An 18249-nucleotide genomic window follows, 5' to 3' on the forward strand; every position below is an offset into this window, starting at 1 on the left:
ATGTCTTCACTACAGTGTACCCCAGCTAGCCTAACCTGAGAGTAAGTATGTACACGGCAAAGATGCATTCAAGCCGTACCTATGCTGCTAATTCATTTACTGTGGTGCTTCACTGACTTGCACAAGGGAACATCTCATGGTTTCTCATGGTTCTCCAAGCTATCCTGCACTATTGAAACATTATGGAAGGATGTCTCTGTCCTTTCTAATCCCCTGTAAAGAAATAGTCTTAGCCCTCCAGCCCAATAATTCATTTCCATCTTGGCCCCTCTAGACTTCCATCCATGGCCTTCATTCCGGGTGGAAATGTATGAATCTAGCTCACATCTGTTGGAACTGTTGTCAGTACTGCAACTCGTATTTTAGCCATAATGTTGTATGGGGTACACCACCATCAGTCATATTTATTACCTCTGTAATTCTCATTTTATATTCTGTGAATTCGCCAGTCATCTTTGGACTAAATGGTGCTGCACTATGGAGGAATCAGCCCCACTCGTTTCCTAGCAACAAACAAATGACTAAATACTTTGTTCTCCTTTGGGTTTTGGAGCTATTCTGTCTATCCCCCTATTTGTGGAGCATACAAGCCAGTTGCTGTATTGGTGTTACTTACTGTTGGCTTCACTAAAGAGCAGTGTTTTGACCAAGGTCCTCCCCTGGGTCCAGGTTACTAAGAAACTATCTGTAAAAGTAGTCATTTTCTCATTAACAGGATTGCTTAGGGACGGGCGTCTCAGAAGTTTAGGACAAACGCACCCATCTCAGGAATATCATGTTTCTCTTGAAATGAGGCTATTTGGTGTGGTTGGCCTGGTAGACAATCAGATTGGCCTGTCTTGGTCTTGCTTTCCTCCTGCCTTGCTTTGTGTGAATTAACAATGATGAAACCTGAGGCTCAGACACCCTGCATGCTGCATCTATCTACCAGCTCATTAGGCAGCTTGTCTTGTCTATCTGGTCTATGGTTGCAGTTGCAAGACATAGGTGAAAAGGGCAAATAAGGAAACTTTTTCCAGGGATAAGAGTCCTCTTCATACCTCTACACCACTAAGGAATATACTTGTTATGGAAAGAATATGACAAACTGTTTATATTTAACTTGTGATAGACTACATTCAGCATGGGCGTTGCAGCATAAATGCTAACACTTCCTAACAGTTGCTTTTGTGCAGAACACTTTAATTTTATTCTGCTGTGTTAAGTTTCTCATTTGTATTCATGCTATAACACTAAAGGATCTCATCATCTTGTCTCTGACTGCTGGCATGTATATATCTCGCACAGTGACTGATACCCGGTTTTGAGAAACGTACAAGGCAAAATCACTTCTCCATGTCTCTGTGTTAATAGGGGAACCTTGGGGCTATTATTTGAATAGGAGCCATTAAAGCTCTCTACAGCATACCTAAGACACTGGTTCATAAAAGGCAGAAAGAAGTTTAGCTTTATGATTTGCTTTAAAAAGACTTAAGATCCTTCAGGAGGAAACTTTCTATTTAAATATTGTGTGAGATAGCTGTCATTGTTTTATTAGCTGGAGAAATCCCAGGCAGCCTATTTCCATAGCCTGTAGAGGATTCACACCCGTTGGTCTGGGGTGGACAATCATGAGCCTTGTACTGGCCATGAACTTGGGGGTGAACTAAACAGGGCTGGGCACAATATCACTTTTGTCCTTTCAACACGTGTTCACAGATAGGTCAGAGTTGCCCTAACACTGTCTTAAGTCTGTCCTTGGTCAGCCTAACAGAACAGCCAGCCACTCTAATTACGGAGGGCATGGCTTTCAATGCTCATATTAATTTCTCATTCAGGAATTATATTATGGAACAGGCAGATAAAGTGCTCATATGGGCACACAGATGCAGAGCACCCTGAGCTGGGTGATGCCGACAGATTGTACTCATGCAACGAGCTTTCCCTGAAGGGAGCTGGCAAGGGGGTGGACTCTCCCCTGCCTTCTGGGTCCTTCTCCCTCCCTCATACCCGATAATCAGGGCCAGAAATTATTTATAAATCACTTAGAAAATGTATGGAAGAAATTGGCTTTATGGACGGCCAAGATGATGCTTGACAGAAGGGAAGGACGGGTGGCGTCCAGAAGAAAGGCTGGGATAGTTGTTCTTCTACCTGACATTCTTCTATAACCTCATTACTATGATACCCAAGTACTTCACGATCACAATGTAAGCATCCCTCTGGGAGATAAGGATAGGGAATTGGAGGCCTACAGAGACGAGGAGGCAGATCTGAAAAAAGGACCTAAGTGTCCAAATTCTGATCCTGAAACTCCATGCTCAACTTCCAGGTAAACTTAGGAGCACCTTACATAAGTGCCTCAGCTGTAAAGCTACCTGATTGCCTAAAGTTTAGCTCCTGCACATCCCCAGAAACACCTTAGTCCTCACAGTACTGGTGAGTTGGTGCCTATTACATGCCTAAATTAGATCAGGACCTACCTCTTAGACCTGAAACAGATGGGTCCTGTACACCGGTACCTATTGCAGGAAGGCCACGCACAAAAGCAGTAGTTGGGACTGTCTTTGACACAACTGGAAGAGGAAGAGTCACCCCCTCTTCTCTTTATAAACTAGCTCAGTGGTTACAGCACTCTCTTGGGACATGGGAAATCCAGATGAATTCAAACCTCAGCCTGAGATTCAAACCCACATCTCCCAACTCCTCCCTGGAGGGTGCCCCAACGTATTGGGCTACAGGTTATTTGGGGTGGGAACTGGGAACTCTTCCTCTTGGAGGTTGTTACACTTTGCAGAAACGGGTTCAAGATTTATTGAACTAAGTGGAAAGAAAGAGAAAGAGGAAGACAGCATGAGTCGGTTGTGTAGTGGTTAGAGTATGAACGTGGGAGAAGGCACCCCTGGTTCCTAGTTCCTACTTCAAGGACTATTTAATGTAACATTTCTGTATTGCAATTGAATTGAAAGAGGTCAAACCAAGAAAATGTGTGTGTGTGTGTGGGGGGGGGGTTCCCTGCAAGAAAAAGAAAATCAGTGAAAGAAGAACATGCTTTTGTTTTTGTCAAAAAGGGTTGGTTTTTTTTCAAATATGAGTTTTGTTGAAAAAATCCAACTTGAAAACTAGAACTTATTTGAGCTTTGATAATATCTGCCCCAAAAACTCTGGCTTCTTGGTTGCTGGAAACTGAAATATTTTCAGTTTTTCATGTTTCTGGAGTTCTTCCCCACCATCAAAAATCTGAAAATTGTGGAAGAAAATAGAATTTTTTGCATATTTTCTGCTCTTTCCCCAAAATATTTTCCATTTCCAAAAAATGTTTCAGTGGTAAGTTTCTGATTGATTTTGTAATGTGGTTCTGTTCTGCAAATTGATTCAACACTTCCAGAGATGACTGAGTGGTCCAAGTTCAAGCCTTACATATAACTGCTCTAAAATCAATAAAGTCATGCCAGGCATGACTTTATGCTAGTATGTTTTAAGAATGGGCCTTAACTGACTGATTTCTTCCACACTGAGGGAGGATGTCATTTTTTGTCAACAGAAGTTGGTTCAGCTGTCGAGGACAAAAACACTTTGCAGGGGAAAAGAACAATATCACTTTTTAATCGTTGGTGTTAATCCGTTTTTTTGTAGGAAGTTGTGCTGAGAAGTGTTTTGTCGAGAAGTTCTGCCGAGAAACAAAGCTGGGCTGTGCACCTCTGCAGAGTTCCTACCAAAGTGCATTGATAGGTTCAGAGCGGAAAAGTGGCTGCTTGCCAAGGTTGGGTATAGCTGGGTATTTGAGATGCTTATCCTGTTAGCTCTTTCAAATATCAATCTACTGTTCTGCAAAAGCTGATTTCCTATCTGCTGCTTATGTGTCAGAACGGGGCGCATTCTGGCAGGAGAGGTTAAGCAACAGGAGAGAGAGAGGCCTGGGTAGTCTCTCACTCAGGTGCCTTGACCAATGCTTCTCCTCTCCCCCACTCTCCCCACATCACGGTAGGCAGAAGGGAACAGATAGGAAGAACGTGCCACAGTGGGGCTGTGCAGAGATAGAAAGGAGCAAAATATCTGTGTGGCCCCTAGATGGGCTGGGAAATGTGGGTGGAGCCAGAGGTGGTTTTGTGGGAGGAGCCAAGAGAAGAGGTGTTAAATGGCATGCTGCCCCACCGGAAGGATACCGATAGGTGGGTAGAGAGGTTACAGGGCTGCTTCAAGCTGCTTCAACTCGTCCTTGTTTCTTTCTTCTCAAGAGGACAAAGTCTTTGTTCCTGTGTCAGTAGTATTCTCTTCGGGGTTATTGGAGCTTTGCCTGTTTCAGGACGGAGTGCATTGTTGAAAATCTATAGGATTAGTAGAGATCACTTGAACAAAACAGGGGTTTTTATTTAGAAACAGGCTTTTACGGGGAGTGGGGGGGCGAAGGTTTTGTGAAACTGTCAATGTTCCTAAAGTTTTCTTGAAAAAAATGTTCACGCATTTCAGTAGTTACAAAGCTATTTTTACCCAAATCTATTTTTTAATCCATAAAGAGTTTCAATGATTAATTTCATAACAGTTTTTGCTCACATTTACAATAAAAATTGCTACCAGTTGGAATAAAATCTTTGGCAAAAAATGCCGAAACTTTGTAAATCAGACCCATATTAAGTAACAGGAAATGGAAGGAATTTGAAGTTATGCCATATATATGTGTGTGTGTGTGTGTGTGTGTGTGTGTATACTGTATATATTGATATAAATATGTGTGTGTATACTGTATATATATTTATGTATCTGTGTGTGTGTGTATCTATGTGTGTGTGTGTGTGTGCATGTATGTGTGTGTGTGTATATACTGTATATATATTGGTCTATCTATATGTGTGTGTGTCTGTGGGATGAAGTAGGTTGTTGCCTATGAAAGCTCATGCCCCTCTGAACAGTTAGTCTCTAAAACGTAACCCTGCCCTACCATCTCCCTGATTTCAGACTAACACAGCTAACCTGCCTCTCTTTTAAGTTAAAAGAATTGCCCAAATGTCGCTGCCTATGCATTCAAGTCTCAGGGTTAATGTTCTAAAATTGTGAAGGTACTTTTTTGAAAATATGACAAATATGACCCTACATCAATTCCTCCCCATAGCTTTATTGTTGCTATTCATGGAGCGTAACAAGACTTTTCTAAAAATGAGGTGAGCCAGTTTAAAAGCTGCAGATGCATTAGGACATGTAAAGACAGCAGATGAAAAGTATGGTGTACACACCAGGATTATGGAGAACTGAACCAGGGGACTAAATTAAGTACATCAAACCATTTTCAAAGGCCTACTGTTTGGAGTTAAGCACTTTCTAGTGTGACCTATATATTAATTTGGCATTGTCCACATGGCTGGAAATGAAAGAAGCACATTATTCCTTTTGAATGTAATGATTCTATAGCAGAAAGCCATCCTTACAAGGTTAAACTAAGTCCTTGTTTTTCTGGCCTATTCTGTTGGCTTATGTCTGTATTTTCCAAACAGACCACAATGACTTTCTTGCTCCAGTTTTAATGACATATCCTGAGGGGTTTTGTATGTTTGTTTTTTTGCATGTGTAAAAAAAATTGTTGCATTTGTGTCAAAATGTATTGTGGAGTTGCTTGTTATTCAGGTTCACATGTGTCTCCAGAAAGCTTGTAACATACAGAGTGGCTATTAAAAATATGAGAGCATATTTGCAGAGCAGAATGAAAAAGGATTCAAGGAGAATAGGCTATGGGGGATCTGTGAGCTAGAGCAAAACACTGGCAACTCCTTGAACAATATATTTGATATTAGACTTTGCTGACTTCCTCTAACTCTGCTTTGACTTGGTCTCCCACAATGTGCTCATGGTAAATTTGAGGAGCTGCAACATCAATAACCCAATTTTTCTGGTGGCTAGGAAACCGGCTCCGAGGCAGGACCCAGAGAGTAATGATAGCTAGATAGATAGCTAGATAGATAGCTAGATAGATAGTCAACATGGCGCTTCGTGACTAGTGGCCTCCCTCAGAGTTCAGTACTCAGACCAGTACTTTTTAACATATTAATTAATGATTTGGATTTGGGTGTTAACAGCAGACTGGCAAAGTTCACAGATGACACCAAATGATGCAGGACTGTGGCCATGCTGGAGAATAGGCTGAGGATACAGGCTGACCTGGACAGGCTCGCAAGGCAGATCAAAACCTGATGATGTTCAATACCGAGAAGTGTAAGGTGCCTCAGCTGGGGAGAAACAACCCACAAAATATTTACTAGCTCAACAGTGCTACGCTTACTAGCACCGCAACCGAAAGGACCTGGGGGGCTTGATAGACCATACAATGAACACGAGGCACTAATACAATGCCGTAGCCAGCAAAGAAAACAAAGCAATGGCATGTATCTACTGATGCATGTCAGACAAGACTAAGGATGTCATCCTCCTGCTTTACTCAGCCTTGGTGAGGATGTAGCTAAAGTACTGCATCCAGTTCTGCGCACTGCACTTCAGGAAGGATGTGGGGAGGCTTGAGAGGGTCTGGAGGAGGGCTACACGTGTGGTCCGAGGTATGGAGAGCAGACCATACAATGAGAGGCTGAGAGACATGGGTCTCTTCAGCCTGGAGAAGAGAAGACTCAGAGGGGACTTGGTGGCAGCTTTTAAGTATACAAGGGGCATATATCAGGGACTGGGAGAACATCTGTTCACCAGGGCTTCCCAGGGGAAGACTAGGACTAACGGGCATAAATTGCTAGAAGACCGCTTTAGATTAGACATAAGGAAAAACTTCTTTACAACTTGAGCATCCAGGGTCTGGTGGTACAATTGCCTACTCTGCATATCTTCAAAAACATCTGGACACTCATGTTGCTGGGGTCAGCTGTCCCCAAGTGTCTTTCCTGCCCGAGTACAGGGCGGCTGGACCTGGTGATCTTGAGAGGTCCCTTCCAGCCCCTAACATCTATGCATCTCTGCTCTCAGGAACTCACTTCTATTCCAGGGTGGGAGATAGATTCTGGAGTTCAAGCACTCCTTCTTGAAGGTGCCACTAATTATGAATATCATAGAAATCAGCTCTGACTGCTGAAATATAGGTGACCAAAGCATTTTGGCCCCCAACCTATGGATGAGCTAAGCCCAGACCATTTTTATGTCTCTACACAAATTCTAGAGCCATCCACACTCCAACCTGTAATGCATTGAGGCTCGTTGCCTTTCAAGGGCAGCTGCTGGTCTGGGGCACAGCAACAAGAAACACCGACCCCCTTCTGGGAACAGCTTCTTGTAAAGCACCTGCCAGTCTCTGCCTTATCTTTCCTCCATCACTGCTTTGCCAGTGTTTCTTGACTGGAAAATGCTAATTGATGTATCCATGGCCAGATGGGAACAGAAATGGATCATCTTACTCCTCTGCTAGCCTTTCTTCAGGTTCTTTATCATTATTACCAGGGAACTGTAGAAGAGCTGGGGACAAAAAACGTGAATGCAATGAAATGCAATTCACAGTAGTAGTACTCGTGGTAAAACCCAGACTAGACTGATAGGCTGTCTTCACATACCAATACTCATTGCTGCTGAAAAAGAAATCCCCATCTACAAAGCAGCTAGAAATGATAGGCTTCTGACTTCTTCCTCAGATAAAAAGAGGTTCAAAGGCTTGTCAGTACTGAGCTACAGAGGCAGGTCTTGTGTATCTGACAGCATCTGTGTGATGGGGGTGGGGGGAGAGGTAGATGAGAGAGAGGAAAGATTAGGCAGAGAGGAAAGGCATGAGGCAGTCAGGCAAAGAGAGATTGAAACACAAATTGATTGAATGACAAGTGATCTGGAAACAGGTACAGATGAGGAGACAGGGGAAGTGAAGGGAAGCAGAAGTTGTGGAACAAATGAGCAGGAAGCATCAAAGGAAAGAACAGGCAGAAGGAAGCAAAGGTACCAACAAAATGAATGAAGATAGAACAAGAGCGGGGTTGGAGGTGGGGGGGAGCAAGGAAAGTTAAATCTCAATTTGCAGTGGAGTACATCATGGTTGGCAAAGCAAGAGGTAAATGCTCTCTGTCTTGCTCGCCAGGGAGAATGTTTGACACAGGTGTTTGCCGCCTTTGCAAGGACGTCCGAGGAGTTATCCCGGGGGTGTATTGAGGCTGAGCTCAGCTGGAGTGAATGACTATCAGAGACTTCATTAGGGAAGCAAACTCAATGAGCATCTCTCTTTTTCAGGGATTGGACTGATCTCAGAAACAAGGTGTGATAGGAGCCCTTTAGTTGTTGGTTGTTTTTTTTTTGGGGGGGGGGGGTTGGTTTATTTGAACCTCGAAACAATGGGTGTTTTGATGTCTTCTTCATGCACACCTGATTCTCACAGAAAATACCCAAAGAAACTGAAAGACGAAACCAAACTCATCAGGCAGATGGTGAAGGCTGACAGTTTTTTTCCCTTTTACAGTTAATTAAGTTTGCAAGGAGAGGGAGACTAATGGGGGCTTTGCTGTCTTAAAAAAATAGCCTTAAGAAATTTGAAATTTCCTCATGCAGCAGCTATGCTCTCATGTTTTATCCTTATTATGTGACCGTGTAACTATTACATTAAAGAAGACTGATGCCAAAACTCTCTATTTTAGAGGGGAAAATGGTTTCCTGAGGAAGCATTACACACCCAAACACACACACACACACTTTTAATTGAAGACAATGGTCCACCTGAGTGGCTTCTATCAGCCCTGGCCACCATTAGCTCATTTGGCCAGTCTGGTGGGTTAAACTCATCAGATGCTTTATCTATTGTGTCACCACCCTCCCTATGCTGAAACAGTCCCGCTACATTCTTAAACACAAGGGGATACTTGGAGAGAGCTACTTGGTGGCACATGTATCATCCACGAATGCTCAGCCTAGTTTTGGAAGCTCTACTAATGCAATAGGAAGATTTTTAACTTTCTAGTTCTTATGAAATAGTTCATTGAAATGTCCTCTACTCCCTTCATCCCACCCTTCCTCCCACTTTAAGAAGAAGGGAAAAGCCACCTTACCATTCCTCACATGGAAGAATGGCAGTTTTATCCCTTCTGGAAGGTCCACCCTTTAGCCCAATCTGAATTCTGGTTGCTTCCAGCCTGCACAGGTATGTTGCTAATGTCCACCATCCCAACTCCTGAATACTTACAAAGTGGAGGCATATTTCATGCTAAAGGTAGACCTAGCTTCCTGGCTCTGAACCAACTGACCTCTGCAGATGAGAGGGTTCTTACCTGGCTCTAAATTTTATGACTGGCCCTTATATCTATAAAATGGACTGATCCTAAACTGTAACTCTGAGCACTAATGTACAATAAGAGAGGTCAGCTGACCTTTGTCATTGGATCATAGGAAAATCAGTCCACAAGAGACCTCATGAGGTCATTAAGTCCCGTGTTTCCCAACTTTTTCCAGCCCAAGGCACGCCTACATGAATAAAAATGTTCTGTGACACACCTGTTAAGGCATTCCCCATCCCCAGACTTATGAACTCATTGTGGCTCATTGCCATGACACAGCTGTTCAGAGCCTCACAAACTGCGCATCCCCCACAGCCAACACGTGCAGTAGATGAATTTCCTTCTGCTCGGCTGGTTCTCCCTCTCCTCCACAGCCAACACATGTGCGAGTCTTCTGTGAATATCTCATCACTGAGGCTTATTCATTAGCACTGGGTGGCTGGAGAACTTTCTTCTCTTTATTCTAAAATTCTCATGGCACACCAGGGAGCTCTTCATGGCACACTGGCGTGCCGTGGCACACCGGGTAAAAAGCACTGATCTAGCCCAGCTCCTTGCTCGTGTTGGCTTCATTCCTGACTAAACCATCCCAGTCATGGGTTGTATGAGCCCATCTCTGTTTCACATATAAAATCTTTGTAAGTATAACTATAGCCAGGAAGTGCATCGCTATGGTGACATAGCTGGTGATCATGTGTAGACACACATGATCATTATGTTGCCGTAGTGTGCCACACAGTAAAGTAGTATGCTGCTACGTCACCGGAGGGCAAGGTGTAGGTGTGCCCTGCTTGTTTTGCATTTTATACATGTGGAACTCCATTTTTTGCTAGACTGTAGAGGAATCTAAAGCAGCAGGATGGGAGGCATTTTAGTATTTAATGGCATTGATATTTAATGCCTTAAATATGCCAATGACCGTTTCATATTTGAAGGATGAAAAGAAACTCAGTTTTCTGACAGCCTGAGATGGACAGAAATACGAGTCCAGTGTCTGCAAGCTTGATAAGCAAGTTTGCCACAACATTTTAACTGTTATTAATATTATATGTCTCGATATGAATGTGTCAGCTTTTAAAAATAAGTATATAGGATTCAAAAATCCTGTTAAAGTCAATGAAAAGATACCCATTTTCCCCCAGGGGTTTCTGAATTAAACACATTCAGGTAGTTATTTTGCATTATTTCATTAGTATGAGATTGCACAAAAATTAGTATGATTGCACAGGGATGGTGGGTCGCCCTAAGTGACTCCAATGGTATCTTTGTTCAGCATCCCGTCCTCATCCATTGTATATACCTTTTTAACAGAAAACTGTATTTTGTACTTATTTCAGGAAGACTCTGTTTCTGATTTTTTTTTTTTTCCCCTGGCAAACTGAAGGCAAACTATTTTGAAGGGAAGAAAAAGAAGACATTTGAAAACTTCAGAGATGCTGTCTAAAATAGCCTATTTATAAAAATTCACAGCTCTATACTGATCTCTTGGCATCCTCCAGTGCTAAAAGCAAGTCAATTGTTGTGCATCCCACTGGAAAATTTGCTAATCTTCTTTTGTAAATTGTAGAAAACTCTAATTCTAGCCATGCAGGGTTGCTACAGCAGAGACTTCAAACAGGTCATTGTTCGAGGTCTGAATATTCTTCATACTGTACCACAGTCTGTGCTTATGTTAGTGGAGATTTCATGCTCTGGAGGACAGAAGAAAAGTTTTAGTGATAGGTTCACTTTCCTGGAAGGTGCTCAATGATTTATAATGCTGGAAGCCATCCTAGCAGCAACTGAATGTGGGAGGGGTAATATAGAATCATAGAAAAAGGTAAATTGGTTAAAGGAGCTTGAGAAAGCTTTATCAGATGACTTCTCATTTTGTTACATGGATCACCAGCACATTATAGCTGGGGCACAGTGGGGCCTCAGTCCAAATCTAGGCACTATAGCAATATGGCTAAACTAATCCAGAGTAACAATTTAGTGTCATTCACCTTTCCAGGGACATGATTTACATACTTTATTTCACAATGTTAATTTGCATTATTGTTGTTGTGGTTGTTACATTCATTTTTTCTGCTCTTCCAAAGAATAAAAAGCTGTCACAGAGGAAAAGAATACAGAATTACAGGCAATCTTTAGGCACTTAGGCTAAGTACAGACAGTCAAAAAGCCCAAGGCTGAATCGCTTCAATCTTTGCAGGTTAATCTAAGCTACTTAGATTGAACCAATAAGCAAGTGAACAAACATTCACTTTTGATTCCAGAAATGCAGCCACATGCCTGCAGTGTGGCTCAATTCAGGAGCTGGGGGGGCGCTAGAGCACACCTCCCTGCTCTGCTGCAGCAGACAGCTTGGGCCAAGGCTAGCCTGCCCACCCTAGTGGGGGGTGGGGAGTGTTGTGAGTGAGGTACAATGCATCCTGGGCTGCTGGAGTTCATTTGAATCTGGGACAGACATTCAATAAACCAATTTCACCTAAATCAGTTAAGTCTGATACTGCATCCATCCAGGTTTATCTTTAACTGGTTTTGGCCATTTTGAAAGCAGTTTATGTGCACTGAACTTCTGTCGTGTTACAGATCTGAACCAGTTTCTGATCACTTACATCGGTTTATGTGCAATTTCTGTCCCTAGCCTATGCGGTACTGTGAAATCTAGTGTACTAGTACACTCTTAAAATCATCTACAAAGCATGATTCACTAACAGAATACTTAACCTTAGCTTATTAAAACTAAAGTATGCTATAAGTACATGGAGTATATAGGGAGGGAGGGAGGCAAAAGATCAGCCTCTCTGCTCAGAGCAGGGACAAGGGGACAGTCAGCCTGCAGAAGGTTGCCACCCTTTGATGTGCAGTGTTCATACTATTTAATTCTTAAGCAACCTCCTATTTTTAAAAATCACATAAGAAACCTTACCTTGTTTCCAGTGAAGCCTATGGCAAAGTATTTATATGTCTATACATACTCGTGGGCATGGACTGATAGATTTTAAGGTCAAACAGGACATAGTAGGTCTTCTATTCTGACTTCCTTTATAACAGGATACATAGAATTGTATCCAGCTACTCTTATATTGAGCTCAGTGATTTGTGTTTGAATACAGCATGTCTCCTAGGAAGGCACAGCCTTAACACGAAGTGTTCAAGAAGAGGCAGAATCCACTTATGGCCTTCATAGTTTGTTCCAGTAGATAGCATTAAAAATCTGTCCTTGTTGCTTGGTATGTTTAATTATATATTCAAATAAAACCCAGAAAAAATAATGAAACTCTGTAAGATGAGGAAAGAGCTTGATGGAACTTGGTAAATTTTTGTCCTCAAATTATGGTAGATGCTAAATGTACACCATGATATGGTTCCACATTGAAACATTAAACACTTGCTTTTCTGCCTTTCTTTTTTTAGACTCTCTCAGTAAAATAACTGGGATATGGAGGAGCAAAATAAATAAATGTACAAGAACTTAGAAGCCAAAAAAATGCACCGTTCACGGATGACTCAAGGGGAGAAAACGCACATGTACAACGGCAGTTTTCATGACAATGGAACAGAGTACCAACTAGTTTAGACTTACAGAGGTCTGGAGGGGTTGCAGCTTTTTGTGCATAGAAATAAGTAATCGGTAAGTCTGACAACAATGCATTTCATTTATAGACTCTCTCATGGGTGCTGTGGTACCCAACAGTTTCCCATACTCAGCTTACTACAACTCCTGTACCAAAGAAGGTGGGGGAAGTTAATGCAGCACATTAAAAAAAAATGCCTGCATTGGTACAACTATATTCCCCACTGCCTGAAAAGTCTTTGCTTAGAGAATAAGGTTGTCTGGGATCCAGGAGAGAGAGCCATTCTGGAAGCCCACTGCTTTAAGGGAATGTGGAAACCACTCTATAGCCACACACAGTCATCCAATTTAGAGCCCTGTGGCTACATCATTTATTGTAGAGGACAGCAGCATTGTTAGGTCCTGGGGCAGGAATTGTCTCTTCACGTATGCCTTGGTAGCACTTAGCACAGCAGTCTCACCTGGGGCTTCTAGGCATGACAGCAATGCAAATAAAAATAATGAGGCCCCAGTCCTGCTGCGCTGATGCCCATGGACATTGTGCTATTGACTTGGAAATGGGTCAGCGCCCTGGTGAGAATTATAACCATTTTCTTATAAGGCAATTCTGACAACCCAATAATATGCCAAGCATGGAAAGTGCAGGCTTGCTTGCATAATGGAATATCACGGCAAGGCATATATACAATAATTATTTAACAAAAAATAGCAGCACAAAAATAGGCTGGATTGTAAATGAGCTACATAAAATTAACAGACCCAGGTCCTATTGAGAATGTATGCTCTGAATATTTCTAGCTATATTTACAGAAGAACTCTTGTTTCTTGTCCTCCAGGCTTTAAAGTTATTAATCCACTCATTATGCCAAATATATTTTGTATAAGAGATAACATAAACCTTCCTTCATTTAAATGGATTACTAGAATTAAATACTACATTTCAACAGAATTTAAAAGGAGCACCAAAGCAAGATAATACTTCCACCTATGTGGCGGGGAATCATTTATTAAATTCTGCCTATGAAATAGCTATAGATTCCAGCTTAAAATGTACAAATCATTAGGAGCTGACAGCAGCAGTCTTTAGAAATGATCCAACTGGGTTTAATGTGAAAATAATTTGTGTAGCTAGCTATTACTCTGTACATCAAGCACTCAGGTTTTAGTTCTGTTGGGTTATTAAAAACATCTCTAAACTAAGATGCCAGATTTACTGTAATAATATTAACAGCTCTCATTATTGTGTCACAGCACTGGACTATACAACGTATTTTCAAGGAAGGAGATAAGCCCCATAAAAGCATATTTGTGGCTTGCAGAGAAAATAATTCTCTCCAGGTGGTAGCATCACTTTCTTCCAATGATCCATATTATGAAAAGGTAACATTTGGAATATAACCTGGTTGTCTTGACAAATGGGATCCATTACTGAACGGTGTGAATTATGGGTGTGAATTAAATACAGAGAGTCCAGAAGGTAGCTGAAAGCCTATAAGAAACATGTTTCTATGGCCAAATCTGGTTGTCCTAGCTGGTTAAAAATAGCGGCAGGTTCTTTAGGGCATGCCTCCCAGAATCTATGCAGGCTATCCCAGCTTCCTTCCCCTTCATGAACAGGAAGGATTCAAGTAAAGTAGTGGTGTCACTGGTCTCATTACACTATACCCAATGCAAGGCCTTTGTATAAAAATTACCCATGCTAATGCTTCTGTCAGCAACAGAGCAGCTGAGTGTTGTCATAGATGTCCTCTAAAGAAGGAGAATTGCTTTAACAGTTCTGGAATACACTGCTGCACACTCAGGTGTAAGCTTGCCTTTCTGCAGACCAGGGCCGGACATAGGCATGGGCAAAATGGGCATCTGCCCAGGGCCCAAACAGAAAGGGGGCCCAAAAATGGTGAAAATAATGATTATTATTATCATTATTTCTGGTGAAGGGGGGCCCAATACTAAAAGTTTTCCCAGGCCTGCTAGGAATCTAGGTATAGTGCTGCTGCAGACACCCCCAAAATGCTCTGTGAAAAATCTGCTGCTGTTCAGAAGTGCTAAACCGTGGAGCCCGCCCGCCTCTCCCATGGCTGGGGGCTGAGCTGCCGGCTGGGACCAGGTAAGGAAGGGCAGAATGTATCCCAGTGTGTTTTTCAATTGTTACTGCTCTGGGCGGAAAACTGAGAGCAGACTTTTGCTCTCAGCTTAACTCTGATGGACCATTTCTTGCTTGGATGTTATTTGTTTTATAAGCACCTAGATCTAAAACTCTGCACTCTCCAGTTCGGGTGACTTCCTATATTCATGTATTGATTTATTCCCACCTCTAGCTCATTTGTTCCAGCTTCTATAGCAGCTCGTCCTCTTGCCATAGTAAATTTTAGATGTCTTGGAGTAAAATGTACCTACTCCTTGCCAAGTGCTGATAGAAAAGTCCTTTGCTATTCTATGTCCAAACATAGCCTCGCTTATCTAGGAGAGTGGCTTTCATCCTCTGCTGTCTGATGGGCTGTGACAATTTCCTTCGCATTTCAGGTGATGAACTGCAGTGCACGTGGTATCCAGAAATAGCCTGACTGCCTTCCAGCAAAATGTTATTGCCCTGATAAAACTAATAAAAATCCCAATAGTGGTCTCCCCACTGTAGATTCTACCTCACACTTAAGGTGAATGTACATCCGAGGTTGTAGGAACAGCCATCTGTTCAACCTACATCATGCCAGTATTGAAGGGTATTAAATTACTTGGACAATCTAATTTCAGTAATTTACAGAGCTGGTGGCCATCAATAAGAAATGTGCTGGAGTAAACATGAAAGAAAGAAGGTCAGCCATGTGATATCCTCCTTCGTAAGGTGTATGTGCTACAGTGCTCTTTGGTATCTTGTACCTCTTTTAGCCGGGTGATAAATATTTGAACCAATCACTTTATGTTGTTTTTTTCTGTGGAAAGCAAAATCAATCTTGAAGATGGGCTTTGTTCTGGATCCTACATCCAAGTTGGCCTGCTTCTTACATTTCAAACGAATAAAAATTTAAAGACTGCAGACCAAATCCTTCTTTTGGTGATGTTGGTGCAAAGGTAGAATGACTCCATTAAAGTCAGTTAAATTACTCTGGAATTGAGCTAGTGTACCCCGGAAGAGGTTTTGCCCTGTTTAAAGAATAAGTGGTATATTTAATTCAGTTTGCAATGGTATAACTTTGAAGGGGACAGTCTAAACCTAGACAGCATAAAGCCAGCCCAGGAAAGCTTACAGGCCCATCTCAAGTGGGCTGAGCATGGAGACAGGACATCTCAATCTGCCTCTGCTATTCACTTACTGCCAACCTCATGTCTCTTAGCTTCAGGTTTCTCATCTGTTCACAGCAATACAGATGGACTGTAGGGCTTAATTAGTTCATATTTGCACAATGACACATCACAGCTGCTGGGAAAACAGGACTCTTAGCAGGCTGTTGTGCTTGGATTGCACCTTTATGATCTAAGCTCCATGAATATGAATAGGCTGTGGCACTCTGGTTGGTCTCTTTGGCCCACTTCTAGGCACTTCCATGGAAATAGCACTCTATATTCCAGCCAACCTAAGCCTGGTGAACCATTGCTGAAATCCTGTAGACATCCAGGGTAATTGTACACGTGATGGCATGGCCATGTACATGTGACAAAAAATGACAAGAAATCACCATTAGACTAGAATAATGGCATCACCATGTACATGTGCACAATGTTTTTTTTGTGTCAGTTTTTTTGAGTGTGGCAACTTAGACCACCTCTGATGTATTTTAGTTTGGTCATGGCAAATTGTCCCATTATGGACAAAGAAAATCTGTCATATGTACATGTCCGGGAAGGCAGCACAGGGTGGCTGGGTGTGCTGGTAGCCAGAGAAAGCAGCAGGGATGGTACATGGGATGCTGGAAGCCTGGGCAGGATTGTCGAAGCTGAGGCTGTGGGTCCTTTACTAAATGGGGGATGCAGCCTAGTGACAGAGGATGCAGAAAAGGCTGAAGTGTTCAGTGCCTTTTTCATCTCAGTCTTCACAGGCAAGGTCAGCTCCCAGACTACTGCACCAGGCAGCACAGTTTGGGGAGCAGGTGGCCAGTGAACTGTGGCAAAACAGGTTAGGGACTATGTAGAAAAGCTGTACATGTACAAGGCCATGGGGTCAGACTGGTTGCAACCAAGTGTGCTGAAGGAATTGGCCAATGTGATTGCAGAGCCATTGGCCATCATCTTTGAAAACTCATGGTGATTGGGAGAGGTGCCAGACAACTGGAAAAGGGGAAATATAGTGCCTGTCTTTAAAAAAGGGAAGGAGGCGGATCCAGGGCACTACAGACCAGTGGGGGCCTCACCTGAGTTGCTGGAAAAATCATGGAGCAGATCCTCAAGGAATGCATCTCGAAGCACTTGGAGGAGAAGAAGGTGATTAGGAACAGTCAGCATGGATTCCCCAAGGGCAAGTCATGCCTGACCAACCTGACTACCTTCTGTGGTGAGATTACTGGCTCTGTGGATGTAGGAAGACCAGTAGATGTGGTATACCTTGACTTTAGCAATGCTTTTGATATGGTCTCCCACAATATTCTTGCAAGCAAGCTAAAGAAATATGGGTTGGATAAATGGACTGTACGGTGGATAGAAAACTGGCTGGATCATTGGGTTCAGAGGCTAGTAATCAATGGCTCAATGTCTAGTTGAGCCATTGTCACGCTGATATCATGTGGAATACTCCAGGGGTTGGTTTGGGGCCAGTTTTGTTCAATATTTTCATCACTGACCTGGAAGATGGGATAGAGAGCACTCTCAGCAAGTTTGGAGATAACACCAAGCTGGGGGAAGTAGAAGATATGCTGGAGGGTAGGGCCAGGATTCAGAAAGAATTCAACTAATTAGGCAATTGGATCAAAAGAAATCTCATGAGGTTCAGTAAGGAGAAGTGCAAAGTCCTGCACTTAGGATGAAACAATCCTATGCAGCAGTACAGCCTGGGGGCTGACTGGCTAAGAAGCAGATCTGCAGAAAGGGACTCGGGAGTTACAGTTGACAGTAAGCTGAATGTGAGCCAACAGTGTGCCCTTGTTGCGAAGAAGGTTAATGGCATACTGGGCTGCATTAGTAGGAGCATTGCCAGCAGATCGAGCGAAGTGATTATTCTTCTCTGTTCAACACAGGTGAGGCCACATCTGGAGTGCTGGGTCCAGTTTTGGGCCCCCCACTACAGAAAGGATGTGGACAAATTGGAGAGAGTCCAATGGAGGGCAACAAAAATGGTGAGGGGGTTGGGGCACATAACTGATGAGGCGAGGCTGAGGGAACTGGGCTTATTTAGTTTGCAGAAGGGAAGACTGAGGGGGATTTAATAGCAGCCTTCAAGTGCCTGAAAGGGGATTCAAAAGAGCATTGGAGATGTGTAGGGGATGTATGTGGGTGCATGTGCACCCCCAGAGATCAGCCGTGCACCCCCTCGAAGTGCCAGCTGCGAAA

The 18249-nt window shown here is 42.8% G+C and overlaps 1 long non-coding RNA gene across 4 annotated transcripts in view; it reads left to right on the forward strand.

Moving 5' to 3' along the window:
• The window catches only part of LOC106740243 (uncharacterized), a 105288-nt gene extending 89483 nt beyond the window's left edge, over positions 1-15805 (forward strand). For 2 of the 4 annotated variants that reach the window (XR_009455307.1, XR_002090510.2), the window contains one exon: positions 12612-15805. This is a non-coding gene — a long non-coding RNA (uncharacterized LOC106740243). Of the gene's footprint in view, positions 1-3615; positions 3743-12611 lie in introns of all 4 variants that reach the window. The other 2 variants (XR_002090511.2, XR_009455308.1) reach the window with 2 other exon arrangements.
• The last annotated feature ends 2444 nt before the right edge of the window (positions 15806-18249 follow it).

The sequence above is a fragment of the Alligator mississippiensis genome, chromosome 10 (genome assembly GCF_030867095.1).
Source record: "Alligator mississippiensis isolate rAllMis1 chromosome 10, rAllMis1, whole genome shotgun sequence".
Classification (NCBI taxonomy): domain Eukaryota; kingdom Metazoa; phylum Chordata; order Crocodylia; family Alligatoridae; genus Alligator; species Alligator mississippiensis.